This window comes from Chrysochloris asiatica, unplaced genomic scaffold (assembly GCF_000296735.1).
Source record: "Chrysochloris asiatica unplaced genomic scaffold, ChrAsi1.0 scaffold00004, whole genome shotgun sequence".
Lineage (NCBI taxonomy): Eukaryota > Metazoa > Chordata > Mammalia > Afrosoricida > Chrysochloridae > Chrysochloris > Chrysochloris asiatica.
The window spans coordinates 3,170,200-3,181,893 of record NW_006408522.1 but is presented as its reverse complement, the minus strand read 5'-3'; the positions used below and the strand labels follow the sequence as shown (position 1 = coordinate 3,181,893).

General features: G+C 43.5%; 1 protein-coding gene and 1 pseudogene across 2 annotated transcripts in view; both read right to left on the bottom strand.

Annotated features, from left to right (window-relative positions):
* VWA9 (von Willebrand factor A domain containing 9) overlaps window positions 1–5,260 on the bottom strand; it is a 39,557-nt gene extending 34,297 nt beyond the window's left edge. The window contains exon 1 of one of the 2 annotated variants that reach the window (XM_006831520.1): window positions 5,236–5,260. The gene's annotated coding sequence lies outside the window, so the exon portion shown is untranslated. The remainder of the gene's footprint in view (window positions 1–5,235) is intronic. The other variant, XM_006831523.1, reaches the window with a different exon arrangement.
* Window positions 5,261–8,137: 2,877 nt separating this feature from the next.
* Window positions 8,138–9,951, bottom strand: LOC102829870 (annotated as a pseudogene).
* Between the last annotated feature and the right edge of the window lie 1,743 nt (window positions 9,952–11,694).

Below are 11,694 nucleotides of genomic sequence, written 5' to 3'. Positions count from 1 at the left end.
GGCACTTAACAACAACAACATAGGTCAAATATGCAGAGAACTCAATGGAAGGGAAACTAATAGCTTACTTCACCAGGAAAACAACTCCGAGAATCACTCACTACTAAATGGCCACATCAAAGACGATATGAAGCGGTCCTATTAAAAACAAACAAATATACATTAAAGCCAGGTAGCCCTTGACTTTCATATGCAACTTTTATACAACACAACACAATAAACACTCCAACGTCACCATCTCAACATTTGTTGAGCAACATTGCAGCTGACATATGATGGTATCATCTGACAATCCACTGTTCTTTTTAGGCATCACCACCGTCTTAATCAATACAGCAGCAGTTGTGCAAATATCTAATTATTCTGTTGCTTTCTGCCCTTGCTTTTATTAAAATGAATGCACAATGTAAAAATGAAAGAGGGACGGGTAAAGTGATAATCCAAATTAGACAAAGCTAGGAATCATTAAGCATGAAAAAAGCCATACATTTTTAGCTTCCTTAATATACTCATTTCACATAGACTGGTCAGCACTTGAACTGAAAGAACAAAATTACAGAGTATGTATAAAAGCTGAAATTTTCTCGTGATGTTGTATTTAAAAATCAAAATGTAGCAATGGAATAAACAGAGTTTTTAAAAATTGAAGAAAATTTTGGATTGAGGATTGAAATGGAAAATTATAGATTGAGAAAATCAGCAGGAAGAAAACATTTCTGTGCTCAAAATAAAGAGAAAGGTTCACAGAAATACAGATCTGTGCATGAGGAAACAGCTTGCTGCTATGCTATTATTATGCAGATTAGTCTACTGACACAGGAACTATCCTATAGACATTTAAAATAACACATATGTAGCTATCAGAAATATTTATATAAGGTATTATACTCTGAGAAACGCAGGTCACAACAGGTTTGTATGCATACACGGATTACAATTTCATAAAAATCATGTTGTTAAGTGCCATCGAGTCGGTTCCAACTAATAGTGACCCTGTATAGGATTTTTTGAGGAGCAACTAGTGGGTTTGAACCTGACTTTGTGGTTAGCAATCTAGTGCTTATCCTACACCAGGAGTACCCCCAGACCCCCAAATCACATTATATATAAACCCATAGAAGGAGAGAGAGAGTGTGTGTGTGTGTCTCCTGGTGTGGCATTGTAGGATAAGCACAAACCCACCAGCCGCTCCTCAGAAACACTGTTGTGGAGTCAGTTCCGACTTTCAGCAATAACTGACCCGAAAACACTTAACAAAATACACAAACACACCTACACACATGGAAGCATGGTGGATCCAGAGGAAAAGCACTGCACTGTGAACCACAAGGTTAGCAGTTTGAATCTACCAGCCGCTCTGTGGGAGATAGATAAGGCTTTCTGCTTCTGCAAAGATTTAGTCTTAGAAGCCCTATACAGGGTTGCTATGAGTCGGAACCCACTAGAAGGCACTTAACAATAACAACATATATAGACACAATTAGAAAAGGCTAGTTGGATATAAACAGTTCAGAAATTTAATGTTATTAATTTCTTTTTTAGCATTCACTTCAAAACACTTAATAGTGGCTAGATTTCTTATTTTAGTATACTGCCCAATAACAGATACTGATATTCAGAAATTCCATTTGTAGGTAGTGTACTGGGAACTCAGAACATACTGAGTCATGGAAATAATGTTATAAATGGGGGTTAGGGTTTCAGGTCAAACAGAAAAAGCCTTGTTTACCACACAATGACCAGACACATTTCAAATACAGTAATGTCTCATGTATCCAACATCAAAAAAGATGAAACAAGAACTATTACTTTAAAGGGAGAATTAGTGTGGCGCTGTTGGTTTGAACCACAAGGTCGGCGGTTCAGGCTCACCAGTTGCTCCTCAGAAACTCTATATAGTGTTGCTATGAGTCAGAACCAACTCGATGGCACTTGACAACAATTATTTTTAAAGACTCCTTAGAATTCAAAGTGTTTAGGAATTTAGATAGAATTAAAAATGCATGCTTTTTTTCTGCAGTAATGTTAGACATAATTTACCTTCTTTATGAACATTTGGCACACCACCGGCCAGCACAGTGCTACCCTGATTTTACTTTCTATCATTTCCCAAGTTGTTGCTGCAGAGCAATGTGTTGGAGAGATGCTCCAACAAAAGTGATTTCAGGTCTTCTTAAAGACTCAGAAGTTCCGCAGCAAAGAATCCTGTGTAATTTGCTAACTCGTGTTGCCCATTTAACCTCTCCATAATCCTGTTAACATTTCATGGAACAAGTACTGTGCAGAACATACAAAGGAGCATGGCCTTAGATTCAATGGAGTGCACGGTACTGTTGTGCTATTTTAATGGCTCCTTTTTATCATTAAATTTGAGACTATCAGTTTATGTTCTACTTTTCTCAGCAATTCTCTGTAATCTTCCCTCTTTCTAATTTTCTGCTTCGCAGTTGCTGTGAGCTAGAAAGCCAGACAGTCAAGTTAAAATTGTGTCCAAGGTAAAGTACAGGTGTGGTGCTGCAGGTTGGTTTGAACCATAAGGTTGGTGGTTCAAACCTACCAGTCACTACCTGGAAACCCTATACAGGGTTGCTATGAGTCAGACTGGCTCAATGGCACTTAACAACAACAACAACAACTGAGAGCCTGTGGGTTTTTTCTAGGGTAATATGCATGCGTTTAGGTGAATTAACTATTTGGAATACTCAGTCTTTTATTTCCTTTTGGAATTTAGCTATGTTATTCAAAGACGGAGGTCCTGTATCATATTAGTTCTACTTCACTATATTAGACCATATATTCACTAAGGGGACTTCTGGGGTGGCGCTGTGCATCAGCACTAGGCTGTGAACCACAAGGTCTGCAGTTTAAACCCACCAGCTGCTCCTCAGAAACCTTATACAGGGTCACTGTGAGTTGGAACCGACTTGACATTTAACAACTCTTGTTAAGGGCAGGGCCAATGATGGATTTTGTCCACTAATGTCTCCTCAGAACCTAGCACAGAAAAATGCACATGGTAGATGCTCAATAAATATCTGACAATGGTGAGTGAATCTGATACCTAACCTTTACTAGAATAGCATTAATCTTTTGTATCAACACCAAAAGTACATTTCATCTCCTCATTCAAACAGAGACACCAGGGACAACTATGCCTTTAAGGGGCCCTGGTGGGTGCAACATTATAGTTAAGTTTGGCAATTGGAACTCACCCAGTGGCTCTGCAAGAGAAACACTTGATGATGTGGTCTCATAAAATTTTTAAAACACACTGCCATCCAGTCAATTCTGACTCATAGTGACATAGTGACTTCAGAGGACAGGGTAGAACTTCCCACAGAGCTTTCAGAGCTATATTTACAAAAACTGAATGCTGTATCTTTCTCTTGCACAGCAGTTAGTGAGTTCAAACCAATGACCATTTAGTTCACCAGAGTGCTTTACTCACTGTGCTACCAGGGTTCCTTCTGTAGTTTACAGCCTAGTTTACAGTTCTACTGTCACACAAGGTCTCTATGAATTAACAATGACTCAATGTCACCTAATGACAATTATGCCTTTAGGTTCCTAGGTGGCTCTAACAGTTTGCATTGGACTGCTAACCTAAACTAAAGGTTAGCAGTTGAAACTCACCCAGAGGGACCGATGTGGCGCTGTGAGCTAATGCATAAGGCTGCAAAGTTGTTTGAACTGCAACGTCAGTGGTTTAAGCTCACCAGCTGCTCCTTGGAAACCCTACACAGGGTCGCTATGGGTCGGAATCGACTTGATGGCACCTAACAACAACAACAACAACACAGAGACTATGGGAGAAAAGTCCTGACAATGCTTCTGTGAAGACTCAAAAAAAATAAATAAATAAAAATAAACAAACCCACTGCTACGATTCGATACTGATTCATAAGGACTCTATGTAAGGTTCCCAAAGCTATAAATATTTACTGGAGCAGAAATCCTCATTCCCCCCCCCCCCCCAGGAATTGGTGGGTTTGAACTGCTGAACTTGTGGTTCGAAGCCCAGTGCTTATCCTACAGCTCCAGTGTCACCAGAATTTCTTTTTGTTAACATTCCAGCCAAGAAAACCCTACGAAGTTCTATTCTGTACCATGGGGTTGTCATGAGTTAGAATCAGCTTGACAGCAACCAACAGGAACAACTATCCCTTTGGCTAAGTAGGGAATTTATCCAGTTCCTATACAACAACAAATAATAGTAGTTCCATTTATGCACGGAAGCCTACGGAGTACCATTCTCACCTTTAAGAAGAATGGGAAACAAGATACACAGAAAGTACTAAGTAAGAAAGCCCTCTGGCCCCTGAAATCTGCTGTAGGAATGGGTACCAGAGCTGGCAGTCTTACCTTCTCCGAAGCATATTAAGTTGGCTCTTTCTACTGACTGGTGGTGCTCATGTGCCCACCCCCAAAAGTAAAGTCCATGTGATATTAATTTAGTATTCAGGTTAGATGTACAAAAATTAAGGAGAGCGCACTTAATTTTAAGAACGGTTCACTCAAGCATTCTTGGCCTGATCAAGAATACCCATCCATCTACCTCTAACAATTTTACAAGAATACAATGTATTTCTTATTTGGGTTAATTCTGATCCTAATCTCTCTATTCCCATCCTTTCCCCTTTTATACTGCTTACATACAATGCTTAAGGCAACCAGGGGTCTTCTTTCTCAACAACAAGCCTCTCATCAGCTACACATTTATAACTAGTTCCTGAAGGTGGTAATTAGCTCATTCAGGAAGAATTGATTCTCAGCTGTTTTGACTTCAAAGCGTGATTCCACTTCAATATCTAGACCCCCTATCCATTCACATTAGGATTCCCACTTAGCCTTATTTCTGACCTGAAGGGTCTTTCTCAAGTTCCCAGCTGCAACTTCATCTCTAAACGGCCTGCCATTGGACAGCATCTGGGAATGTATTTTTATAGTAAAATCCATCCCCAAAATCTGAGATCTGGACGTCTCTTAGAAGAGGCAGGGGAGGGGGCCTGGTTGGGGGCTGACATCAGGTTAACGCAGAACTACACTCGGAGCCATGCAGCGTGGGGAGGCCGGGAATAGGCCGCGGAACTAGCGTCTCATAGGCGGCGCGAGACGGCCGCCAAGGCAGCGGGAAGGTCGGTCGCTCGCCCCATGCTGTTCCTGACCCTAACCCGTTGATCCACAGTCCCAACAAGCAACGAAAGACAGCTCCAAGCCCCCGCCTCCCCGACTCACCCCGCGCCCATCGCCGGCGATGATCCGTCGGTAAAAACCTTCCGCTTGCACGCCACAACCGGAACTTAAGGGCCGCGCAACAAAAGGGAACCCGGCGGTCCCGGAGCTGCGCGCGGAGCTGGGGTGGAGCTTTAAAGGCGGACGGGAGTGGGGCTAAATCCCGGCTGGGACGCTAGGCGGCGCGTGTGTTTTAGCGCTTCTCTCCATAGTGGCCTATCTGCTGTGGCTCCCTCTCCTCCCCTCAAGTCCCCAACTTCGCTGAGCACAGCTGTGTTTGTCCCTTCCTTTCCTCCAATACCGGTTTCTAGTACCCACCCCACCCCCGTTTGCCACTAGCCTCTTGTTCCTCCCCCACATTGACCTTAGGGACCACACTTGGCCTAGTAACCCTGTGACCTTTAACTTTTCTGCCCCTCAGTCACACAGGCTGGAACACATACCTCTCACTGATATTTGTCCTTCCACCACCCCTTTTCAGACCTTCCACTCCTATCCTTTGAACTAGGTTGTTGTTGTTAGGTGCCATTGAGTTGGTGTAGGGTTTCCAAGGAGCGGCTGGTGGGTTTGAAATCCAGTGCTCATATTACTACACCAGAACTCTTTGAACTAGGTGATTGTTATTGACTCATAGGGACCCTGTATAGAGTTTGGGAAGGAGCGGCTAGTGAGTTTGAACCACCGACCTTGCGGTTCAAAGTGACCTTGCTGTCCAGTGCTTATCCTAGAGCACCACACCAAGACTCCTTGGGCTAAGCAAACTACTTTTTAAAAACTCTACCTCCTGGCTGAGCAGTGCTCACCACACTCTTATCTCTTTTTGGCTGACCTGAGTTGAACTCAAAGATCAAGACTGCATCTCTTAGTCTCCTCTGCCCAGATGCTCACTTCATCCTCCCCCTTCTTACCCCCACTTCTTTGAGGGAGCAAGGGGAAGGTTCAGTTTTTTTCCCCTACCATGACCAAGATGCTTTGCTGAGGTTTTTAGCAGAAGCTTTCTTGTAAGGCAGTATGGGCCCTGCCTGTCTCACCTCTGGTCATCTGGTAGCCCTGGCAGCCTGTGCCTCAGTGAGGTCCTTGGAGATGCCTCTTGCTAACTCAAGGTAGCCCTGAATGGCCCCCTGGGTAATGATGATTCAAAGACCAATGCTGTACTACAGAAATTACAAATGGGAAGAAAAAGTCCTCTAGCAAGCCTTAGGCATTTGACTCTTTTTCTTTTAGCTAGTGGGATGTCCTGGGGTAGGACAGGAAGGGAGGACACTTTGAACTAAACAACTGTGTCTCTTTGACTTTTCACAGCTTGTTTTGTGGGGGAGTGTGTGTTCAAATTGCTTGTGGCACCTTCTTGTCTTCTTACATAGAGGTGGCAGAGAAAGACACATCAGTCCTCGGGAATACCCTACCAGCATGAGGACCTAGAATCCTGTAGACCTAGAATCCTCTTTTTGCTTCAGAATTTCTCTACCTTGGCTGGTGTCACTATCCCAAGACTTTGTGTGCAGGGCTGTAGGTATGTAAGGCTGCATCCTGATCATTAGTCACAATTTCTATTCTTTCCCTAGTGAGAGAGATATGGCCAAGAATGTGGGCCAAGGAATTGTCTGTTGTTAAGTACATTGGAATCGGTTCTGACTCATAGTGACCCTGCGCAGGGTTTCCAAGGCTGCAAATCTTTATGGGAGCAGAAAGCCTCATCTTTCTACCACAGAACAGCTGGTAGTTTCAAACTACTGGTCCTGAGGTTAGCCGCCCAATTCGTAACCACTATGCTACCAGAGCTCCTTATGTTGATGACTTAGCTATAGGGTTACTGTTCTTCTGATAGTAGCCCACTTCCATGGTCTAATTTGTTCTTTTACCCAGTACTAAAGCTTTCACTAAGGAGCTCTGGTAGCGTAGTGGTTACAAGTAGGGCTGCCAACCTCAAGGTCAGCAGTTCGAAACTACCAGTGGTTCCATGGAAGAAAGATGAGGTGTTGTGCTTCCGTAAAGATTTATAGCCTCAGAAACCCAGTGCAGGGTCACTATGAGTTGGAATCGACTCCACAGCACATAATAACAACAACATATATATATGTGCATGTGTGTGAATGTGTGTTTATACACGTATACACAGTCCTACTTGCTTCTTGTTGAGTTGGTTCTGACTCATAGCAACGCTGTATAGGATTTCTGAGGAGCAGGTGGTGTATTTGAACCACCGACCTCACAATTAGCAGTCTAGTGCTTACCTTGTAGCAGTACACCAGGACTCCACCATAGTAAGAAAAGCAAGGTCTATGTGTGTCTGTGTGCATCGTTCCAACCACTGGCTAGGAGTGACAAGGTGTGGTGGAATGATTTGGGGTTTCTTTTATACATTCCTACCAGTGACAATTGTACAGCCTCTTTTAAAAAGTCCTATCAACAGTGGTTTTAACTGGGATAGTGTGCCACATCTGTCAAATCAGCGTGTTTTTCCATAGATTTTCTTTCTTTTTCTTCCCCCCACTTCACTGTGTGTTTGTTTAGGGTATCAAAGAAGTGTCCCCCTGGGCAGCTCCGATTTTACAACCCTACACGTGTGCTTTCTGTCTGAACACAATGTGCTGTATACAAACTGACCATTTTAATGGAAACTTCTCTTAGTTCCAGAAATCAAGCACAAATATTTAGGCACACCGGAATCTGACTTAGAAGAATATCATCATAACTGCTAGGAGAGAATGGATCCTGGACCTGGGAGGAGCCAGGGCCTGGACCTCACAACACTGGATCCCTGTGGCCACAGAGCCCGCAGCACACATGTCATATAGAAACTGCATGTCACTGACAGCACACGTCCTTCCAGAGAAAACAATTTGTTTGCTTCTCAAACTGACAGATTTATTGTCTTCCTTAGGAAAGGGTTAAGGCAAGTCAGTTAGTTGTCTTTGAAGTTGGCCTTTCTCTTCTCCAGGAACGCAGTCATCCCAGTTGTCAATGGCAAACGTTTAATAAAAAAGTTTCTTCTCCAATTTATTTCCTTCTCTTAATGTCATTTCAAAAGCTGCATTCATTGCTGGTTAGTGCTGTCACAATTTTAGAATTGTTCGCAATTTTTTCTGCACACTTCTTCAACTAGGGTCTCAAAGGGAAAAATCTTTCTTGTATGTTCTTCCTGCTTGGCCTCCTGGTCTCAGATCCAGTGAACCATTAAGACCATCTCCATTGCCAGAGACTTTCTGACAGCCGGTGTGAAACTCGTGTGCTCATGGCTCCTAGGGGAATCTCAGATTGTCCAGACAGTGCCTTCTCCCCTATATAAATGACGTCGTACATCCTGGGCAGCTCACAGCCTCCATCTGCCCAGTGCATAGCCGTGGACAGCAGAGATCACCAGCTTCCTGGCACCAGCCAGTCGATCCCAGTGGCTCAAGAACCCTCCTGAGTAGAGTCCTGGAATGTCTGGTTCTGCATCTCCTTGATGCATTTTTGGCTCCTGCTGCAAAGACCTTCTCCCCACCGGTGAGGACAATGCCCCCCACAGCCAGGTCCCCCTCGAAGGCCTCCAGTGCCTGGTTCAACTCTTCCATCAGGCAGTTGCACTGGGTGTCTTGAGCCAGTCCAGCCGGATCAGTCCCATGTGGTTGCTCTTCCCTTCTTCTCTGTGAAGTTGGCATCTGAGGTGAAGGAGTGCACTGGCAAGCAGCTTGCCACAGACAAGGGGCAGCAAGACATGCAGGGAGGCCACGGCACAGTTGGGACAACTAGTTCCCCCCTCCCCTGGCACCTCCTGGCAAAGCTGCCTCCCGCCTGTGCCATGCACTGCCCATCTCCATAGGTTTTCCTAGTAGCTCTTATATAGCAAGTAAGCTTGTCTTTCCTGGTTTTTTATAGATGAGCATCCTGAGGATCAGACACCTTAGGAAATTTGCTTCAAGTCAGGTTTGCTACTTTGTTAGAAGCAGCAAAGTATCACCTGTATGTCAAATTCAGCCCCAAATACAGTGAAACCTCTCGGAGGGGAACTTAAGGAAACCACCTTGTTTTTCAAGAGCTCACAGATTTTCTGCCCTTGACAGGGTGCTGTCTTATCACTTTCTTTTACTTCTTTTAAGGGAAATCTTAGAGCTTTTCTTCTGCATCAGGTTCCTGCCTTTCATAGATTCTGGCTTTTACAGGTTTGATAATATTTTTTAATTGAGTCACACTGGAATGCCTATTGGTGAGTCATTTGTTCTTTGTCTAGACACAGCTTTTAGCACTCCCACTGACTTTCATTACAGCTAATTTAACTTGCTTTTATCTACCAAGGCTCTGAAGGCATTTGGATTTGCAGTCCCTGTCAAATATTGTCCACTTTCCACTGTACAAATTCCTGATGTAGACCCAGAAATAAACCTGTCTCAGTCATGAGTCCTCCACGTGAGGCCAGAAATTTCATTCTGCTTCCTTGTGTTCTAATAGAACGTGGGAAAGGTCCAGGGCTATGGGGAGAAAGGAAAGGCCTACTTGCTGTCTTACCCAATCTTGAAGCCCCACCTTCTTTAGTTCATGTTCTTATTTGTGAGGGTCACAGTCAGGTGTGCCCACCTGTCCTGCCACCTTGCTCCAGGGGAGGATGTAAGATGAGGTAAACTTGTAAAGCACATCAGCTTTCCTGCCTCACTGGTGGTGATCTTTCATCAGCAGTTTGCTCTCAGAAGGGCCCTGAATCATATCCACATATGGTCCAGATGCCCCATCTCTGAGCATCTCCTTTTACTGTCGTGTACTTGGAGTCAACAAAGGTTTACTGAGTACCAGGCAGTATTCTGGACTCGGGACTTAGTGATCACACAAAATCACACAGTATTGTTAATTGCTGTCAAGCTGATTCCAACTCCTGGAGACCACTTGTATGCGGAGTGGAGCTCCACTGCGCTTCATAGGATTTTCAGAAGAAGATCACCAGGCTTGTCTTCTGAAGTGCTAATGGGTGTGTTTGAACCTCCAACCTTTAGGCTAGTAGTTGAATGCTTAACCATTTGCACCTCCAATTACGAGGGTACAGTAAAACAGTTTTGCCACTAGGGTCCAGTTCATACATGCATGGGTTTATTCCCAACATAACCAGTTTAAACATGTCTCTGTGGTCAGTGAACGATTGAAGACAAGTTCTCTCAGGAATACGCACGTCATAGGTTTTGTTAGCGTGCCTTCTAAAAAATGTCCTCTCAAAACAGCAGCTTCTGAGGGGATCTGCTAGGCCAGTTCAATTCAAGGCAAGTGGTCAGCTCAGAAGGTGGCCACTTTTGGGATTTCCAAGTGGTAATCCTGATAGATTTTCGTGAAGGACACAGGACAATGATCATGGGATTTAGTATGAACAAGTTTTAAGAACATGGAAAACTGAATTGGTGAGAAAAAAGGCCAGGAGAGTTGTACTGAGGATTCCCCTCTCCCGCCCAAACAACAATGCATCTGCTCATTCTTCAAGGGTAGCAGGGGCTGACCTAAGAGATTTTTTTTTTTTGGAAACCTTACCACATCCACCCTACAGCCCTAATCTTGCCCCTTCAGACTTCTTTTTGTTCCTCAAATTCAAAGAACATTGAAAAGAAACATGGTTTGAATCCCTTGAAGATACAATAAGTGACATTTTGACAGGGTGTAAACTAAAGAGCACAGAATTTTGAGGGGGAAAGGGTTACAGTGATGGAAACGCTGCCTTTAGAAATGTATGTTGTTGGTGTTGTTAAGTGCCATTGCAACTCTGTATAGTGTTTTGGAGGAGCAGCTGGTGAGCTTGAATCACCGACTTTACAGTTCAAACGGCTTTGCAGTCTGACACATTAACGCACAGCGCCACACCAGGACTAAAGGATATGATGAGAAACAATAGCTTCACATTTTGATATATTTTTAAAATAAAAGTTTCCATGATTTTGTAGCAATACTTTTTGTCTTACCCTTGTACACAGTAGAATGTGGTAACATGGAACCCTGTCCCTCTAACAGTCTAACCATGGTCTCACAGCAGGATAATAGTAAGAAAATTTAACAGTAATAGTAATAACAGTGACAAACACTGATAATATATTTTCACATGAATTTATTTAATCTTCAACACAACCCTATGAGGTAGTTAGTGTCATTATCATCTTCATTTACAGATGAGAAAACCAATACACCGAGAGATTAAATAACTTCACAAACTCAGTTAGCTAGTAATGTTATGCCCAGAATTCGGGGTCCCCAAAGACCACCCAGGAGCCATGTATCGGATGCAAATACATAAGGGAAGTTTATTCAAGCTCGAGCCAGGTCTCTAACCTTATCCGAAGCATCGGAATAGGGAAAGAACCCTGAATTCATTGTCTGCAGGGTTTTTATAGAGTTTTCAAACAGCTCAGGTTTCTCAGCTTTACAATCTTTGGATTGGTTAACAATTGGCAAACTATGAGATGTTACAGTTTAATTGGTCAGGACTGGTGGTCTTTGTTCTTAGGCTAGGGT